The sequence below is a fragment of the Lonchura striata genome, chromosome 3, assembly GCF_046129695.1.
Source record: "Lonchura striata isolate bLonStr1 chromosome 3, bLonStr1.mat, whole genome shotgun sequence".
NCBI classification, from domain to species: domain Eukaryota; kingdom Metazoa; phylum Chordata; class Aves; order Passeriformes; family Estrildidae; genus Lonchura; species Lonchura striata.
Window position 1 is genome coordinate 46417657 of NC_134605.1, and position 6826 is coordinate 46424482.

Here is a 6826-nt window from a genome sequence, read left to right on the forward strand (position 1 = left end):
AGCCACTATCTATCTATTCATTTTATAACACTAGTTTTCTGCCTGAGGTTCCTCTTTCCTGTATGTAATTGAAATGGGTTCTGGAACTGATAATTCCAAGCATGTATCACAAGAAAGATTTATGATTTTTTTTTTTTGCCTGACAACTACAGAGAGTTACTTTTCCTCTTTCGTTGCTTCCAGTTGCTAAGGCTGAAGCTCACAGCAGAAGTTCTGTCTGTGTTTCTAATGCTTAGACATTTGTTTCTTACACAGTTTATGTCAGCCCTCAGGATTTGTTAGTTCTTTCTGTACACAGTGATGCTCTTCTGAACTTTTAATACTGGTGCACTGCAATTTTGCAGCATCATTTTAAGCACTCTGGTTCTTATAAGAAAAAATGGTTGTATGCCCTTCTTTTCACCTGTCTGGGAAGGAACAGAGAAGGTGAAGGGGATTTAGTTCACTGTTGAGTTTACTACATGTTTAACTCTGTAATTTCTGATCCCTCTCTGCCTCTTTTGACAATTTTTCATTTGTCATAAAGCAGAATTTTACACTTTGTTGGCAGGAGTGATTTGTTTATCCAGAAGGTTTCACTAGTGCCATGGGATTGCATTCACAGTTTCAGCTGAGAATGATAAACATTCACACTAGCAAGAGGGATAGTACATGTGAGAACTTGCATGTTCTCTCCTTGCAAATTATGCTGCAAGAAAGAGCAGCTGACCTCTGTCACAGGCCAAATGCAGCTTGTGCAAACAGTTCAGTGGTCTGATGGCTGGTTCCTTTCTACCCTCTTTCCTCCATGGCCCATGGCAGCACGACCCAATGCACCAGACCCACTCTGATCACACTGCAGATGAACCATTTAGAGATGAACTTCCAGCTCATTAGACAACTGCACACATCATGAATGGCTGTCAGGAGTGCCTGTTGGCTGTGGGACAAGCAGACATCTGGTCACAAATTGAACATTTACAGTCCTGTGTGCTTTTTGAATGCTCCTATGTGAGGATGTGAGGCATAACCTGGACGTAAGTCTCAGCACCTCTATGCTGCTACCTAAGAACTTTGAAGAAAGATGACTAAAAGGGAAAAATAGAGATCTCATCAGTCTTACCCTTTCAAGTTTGTTAAATTAAAAGGGGAAATATCCATCCCATGTGGGATTATAACAGTCTGGCTTTTCTGTTCTGTGGATTGCTATTAGGACAAGTAAGATTTACAGCAAACCTTTTCTAATAATGTTTCTTTAACAGCAGGATTTGTAATGGAAGAACAGCAGTGGCAGCAGGCTAACAAACAAGGCAAATATTGATTGCAAATGTCAAAAGGCAGAAGAATAGAGCAGGGGTAGGTGTCAAGTTCTGCTGGGGATGCTATGACGAGTCTGAAGCCCTTGTGGTCAGATCAATGCTATAAATGAAAATACAATGCTATGGGCAGTACTCTTCATCCTATCACAACAGGCCCTGCTGAAAATCCGGTGCCCATTTTCCATAGCTCCTTTTAAGTACTGAAAACCATCAGTAAGGATTTCCTGGAGCCTCTTCTCCTCCTGGCTGAAAAACCCTAACTCTTTCAGACTTCAATCACCCGAGAGGTGTTCTGTCCAGCTGTTACTTTTTGTGCCTCTCCTCTGGGCCTGCTCCAACAGGTCCATGCCTTCCTTCTGCTCTGGACCCCAAAGCTGGACACAGTTCTCCAGGTAGGGAGTATCTATGTAAACAACAAAGACTGTAACTTACAGGCATGACCATGATATGCAGGTTAGGGCTTTCAAACACAGTGAAAAAACAGCTTTCTCTAGCAGAGACTGAGACTTTTTAAGTTTGGTCCACTCTGGGTACTTGGGAAGCCATTACTCAGGACTCAGAGGGATGCCAGATTCACAGCAGTTGTACAACATAGACAGACAATGCAGACAACACAGGTTGCATTTGTGGTTTATTGTCCCTGCAATCCTGGAGCTCCAGATTTAGATTCTATGAGAGTGAAATATTGCACAGCAAAGGAAAACAATGTTTTTAACAAAAAACAACAACAACAACAAACAAAACAAAACAACAACAAAAAAAAAAAAAAAACAAAAAAAACCAAAACAAAACAAAACAAAAACAAAAACCCTGAAATCATGATTAGGACATGTACAGGTCCTAATCAACAGAGAGATAGTCTCATCTCTGCTGACACAAACTGAACAATTTTTACTGGTGCAAATGAAATCAGAATCTAGTAGAGCATTTCTGTGGGAGATCTTCAGAGTTCATTACTTTGGATATCAATTATTTTTCCCTTTTATTGCCAAGCCCTCTTCATGTAAGTAATTTACCTGCCTATACTGATTGCAAAGGAATTGTCTGTGCCCCCCTTATGGGCTGTTAATGTTTGTATAGGTGCCTACATGGCCAGCAATTTTCTTCCAAAATGTACTGCCAGGGAGACAGCCCAGTCATTTTTTAGCAATATAGGTTAATTACCAAACATAACAGGTTAAAAGATGTTTCATCCTCTTTGATTACTTAATATCCTTGTTCTTTAACTTTCATTCTCTCTTGTAATTTCATCTTTGGGTAGGGAAGTGGAGGAACTCATGCACAGAAGCACAGATGGCACCTATCAAGATTGGTGCAATCTGCAAAATCTCCAGTTAAAAGCTAGTTTTTGGTATTCCTTGCAGCCACTATTAGAGAGATGCCTGCTGGTACACCACTTAGTTTTCTCTTGGGAAAGGTACATCTGCATTCCCTCCCACAGGATTTAATAATGAAGACTTGAGGCTCTGGCAACTTCACATATATGGGAACTGCTAGAAAAAGCACTCAGTCTGTAGTGGTATTGAGGTAGTTTATTTACTGTAAAATGGCAAAAGTGCTGCCACAAATCAAAACTGCTGGAAGACCCAACAGTAATCATGTAATTTTCTTCTCTGCATCTTTCTGTGGGCCTGCTCCTGGGGCCCTTGATTCATGAACGTTTTATTGTGTGTACTATAGATTAGTTGCCAACAATTCTCAAACAAAACAACTGTAAACAGAGACTAGTTTTGTGCTGGCATTCTTCAGAACATTTTCAGAATATTTTGATAGCAGCTATTAGTGTTCTGTAGGAGGGGTGCAAAAAATTGACTCTTCATAGATCTATGAAAAGATTCCCCACTGGATTGCCACTCATTTGTAACAGGAATTATATAGATGTTTAATGTTGTTCAGTACTATTCTGGGGAATAGGTTGGCTCCTTGGACAACAACCTCAGGTGTTGTTGGACAAGCTGCTTATCTGGCCTTGGTTCAGTGAAGCAGTATCAGTTTAGAGTTGCTGTATCTCCTAACTGCTTAAGGCCTTTAAAAATTAAATTTTTTGTAGGATTAAATTATTACTAAGAAATAGCCACCAGGTTGAAAGATGGCTAATCATGTACTACTATCCTGCTGACACCACTATAGTTCAGAAAGATTTCTTATCAGTGAAGTAGGAAAGGGTTGAAATTTGACAATTATTTTTTGTCATAAGGCAAGATAACAGTGGTGATGTAAGAAGAAACTGAAGCTGATTTGATGTTAGGGAATTCACAATCATTTTTCACGATCATTTAGCAGCAGACCTCAGAAAATTTTCCGTCGTTCTCCATAAGCATTTTAAGCATTGAACCAAAAATGCATTTCAGATATAATTCTACGTTTCTCCCCATTTGTGGTATTTTGTCTCACATCAAAGAATGGTTTCACAGTCTGAAAGTTAGATTTCTTTTAATTAAACTAAATTAGAAGTGTCCCAATAATGAGTTTCAGCCAGTAGGGACGGATTAAAACTAATCACAAGTAATTCCCTTGCCTCAGAAATGTGTGAAGAATAGACAACAGGATCTTAGAGATTTGACACTGACTTCTTTCTGCCTTTAGATCTTCTCTTATCGGGCTGTAAGACTGGTTGGTGTTAACATGATTTGCCATCTTAAAGCTTACTAAGCTTCATTTGGTTTCTCCTTTCTTTAAAATCCACCAACATCTAAAAACTTTCAGACAAGATACACATGATTTTTTCCAGTCTTCTGCTTTCCAGACAGATGCCAGCTCTATCCATTTTTCTCACTGGAAGCAAGGACCTATGAAAATACCAGACATAAAAACACACAGGGGGGTGATTTTAGTGTTAAATCAACTCATTCCACCTGTCTGTCTCCCTGTCACTGAAAAATGTCTAATTGAACACGGGCATTAGTTGAGCAGCAACGACCTCCAAACCTCTTCAGCACTGGCTGTGCATGGTGAGGTGTACAAGATCCAGGCACCATCACCCCCCATTAGTGACATTCACCACAGCTGCTACATAACAGTGCGTACTCCTCTGTGGAGCTCTTGATTCAGAATTAGTATTTCCTAGTTTTCACAGCTGATCACCTACTTGGAACATTAAAATCTGGTGGGAATCTTATACCCTTTCTATGACTTACAGAAATCCCTTAGAACTGGGAAGGAAATATCAGGGGTGGATTTTGGTATGAAAATGCTGAGCTTGTATGACACCCAGCTGTCATGTGAGTGCTTAATAAAGGTGTTAAAAGAATAGCTGCCAAAAAAGCAGCCAACTAGTTAACAGTGGAATAATAAGCATAAAAGGTTTCCTCCAAAAACAGCTAAATGCTGTTTTGAATAACTGTTCACAAAAAGAATCTTTAGTAATTTTGTTGAGTTTTGTTCCTCCTCTCAGTTAAGTGGTCTCCATATTTGTGAATGAGTGATGCAGGATTGCCATCAATGGTATCAACAAAAGTATTTTAACATGAATTTATAAAAGTGAGACTTGACAAATTTCCATGGCAAGGTTCTGCAATTTACTCCATGGGTGAAATATGCAAAGGAAAATTCAGTAATAACTAATTCAGAGTGAATTACAGAGAGACTGAAGATGCAAAAGGCCCACCCTCCTGTTGAGTCATGAGGCCAAGGGTAGACCCCCTTACTTTATAAACCCCTGATAGACCTTAGGTCAAGCAATCTTAGTCTCAGATTTGGAAAATGGTTTATATACAAGATACAAGAAATGTGTGAATTTCATTAGCTTTAGCATGTTATCAGCAACCTACCAAGGATCTGTTGTGAATAATGGGTCTCTGCCTTGGGGAGGGAAGTATCTCCGCCTCAGAAAGGAATCTCAAAACTGGAGAAATGTTCCAGCAGTGAGGAAGACCATTGCCATGTATCCACACTACTGTGCAGAGAGGGGTCAAAGAAGGGGGTCATTTATTGACAGCTTGGTAGGGATAAAGTGCTTGGCTAATAAATTGCATGGGAAGAGTATGCATTAGACTCTTTTTACTGAAAATATTCTTTGTGAGTCATAGAAAAAAAATCTGCTATTCATGTGCTGGTCACATAATGTTCCAAGCTCATACACACTGATGCTCACTGAGTCAATTTGTGGGATTTCTGGAGGAGTTCTTGGCCTGACTATGTCTCAGGCCTTTCCCTCCTTTGGAGTCTGTACCAAGTTATGGCTATTTGCATTAAGGGGAACAAGCACATCCACTACACTCAGTTGTTTAAATCTTATTTGTTCTGTTAACATATTCGCTCAGAATCTGTCCTACTGTTTTTAATGATAAATGTAATAGAGCCAACTATTTCCCCCCCCTACTTTTAAGCTCCTCCAAGCACAATGGATTTGAATATTCAAATCAACCCAGAAGTTCTCAATAGTTCCTCCTTTTTTCTTGACAGGCTGAATGAGAAGAAAAAAACAATGTACAGAAGCTTGCCTGGCAGGTAATGCTGAAGCTGATCTAAAAGTTCTACTAATAAGGCTCAAGAGAGGGAGAGGCAGGGAACCAGGAGGTCTGGTTAAAGCAGGCATATGATACACAGACACATTTTCTTCTGCGCACACTTTCTTTCTCATCAAGATTTTTAAGGCATGCACATTGGTAATGAAGACTGTGTATGCGGGGGAAGATTCTCAGCTGCTCAGCCCACACCGTGAAGCTCAGCATTCATCAACTCCTTATATAATGTTTAAAACTAGATTTTTAAGGAAGTTGGCAGTGGCACCGAGTGAAGGTGTCACTTTCCTAATAAAGAAATACAAACTTGCATTTGGTGAGCTGGGGTTCATTTCATCACGTTTTTAGGGTAGGCAAAGGGGAAGAAAACTAGCTGTAATATTTCAAATTTTAAGTTAATAAGGTTTCAAATGTCTGATTTGAAATGAAGATTTTACCTTTGAAAATTAATTTAATTATTTTACCTGTCAAAACAAACCCAAAAAGCTTGGGCTTTTTACAGGTAGCTGAAAAAGGTTAAAATTCTCATTGATTGAAAACATATCTAAATATATTCACAATGTTCTTTTATATCCAACACTGTGCTCTTTGGAAAGCCTCATAAGAGCAAGGCAAGTTGTCCTTGACTGCCTATTTCAGAATATTCTTATGTCTTTCATAGAGTGTAGAGAAATCTTTATATAAACTAAAAAAAAAAAAACAAAACAAAACAAAAAAAAAAAACAAACCACGCAAAAATCCCACCAAAAACATGGTAAGAAAAATAGAATTGTATTTGCAAAGAAAGCCTGGAATGCAGAATGACCTTATGCAGAGTGTCCCTGTCCAGAAGGACTTGTGCAGATTGAGAGATAAGGATTTAGAAGTGGTAGATGCTGAATGTGGGTCTATATTCCAAAAGGAGAGTGAATTTTCTGGTAAACCCTAATCTACTTGGAGTTGAAACCTTTATTTTCCTTCCCTGTACATCTAGGAAATCTTGCCTGGGTCTCCGCTGATTCCTGACCGAGGGATAGGTCCTTTTAGACCTGCGTACCTGGGAACAGTCTTGTGCTGGATTCTGTG

At 39.3% G+C, this 6826-nt stretch overlaps 1 long non-coding RNA gene across 1 annotated transcript in view; it reads left to right on the top strand.

Annotated features, from left to right (window-relative positions):
* The window catches only part of LOC110468855 (uncharacterized), a 41985-nt gene extending 36249 nt beyond the window's left edge, over positions 1–5736 (top strand). Inside the window, exon 5 of the long non-coding RNA XR_013339600.1 lies at positions 5703–5736. This is a non-coding gene — a long non-coding RNA (uncharacterized LOC110468855). The remainder of the gene's footprint in view (positions 1–5702) is intronic.
* The last annotated feature ends 1090 nt before the right edge of the window (positions 5737–6826 follow it).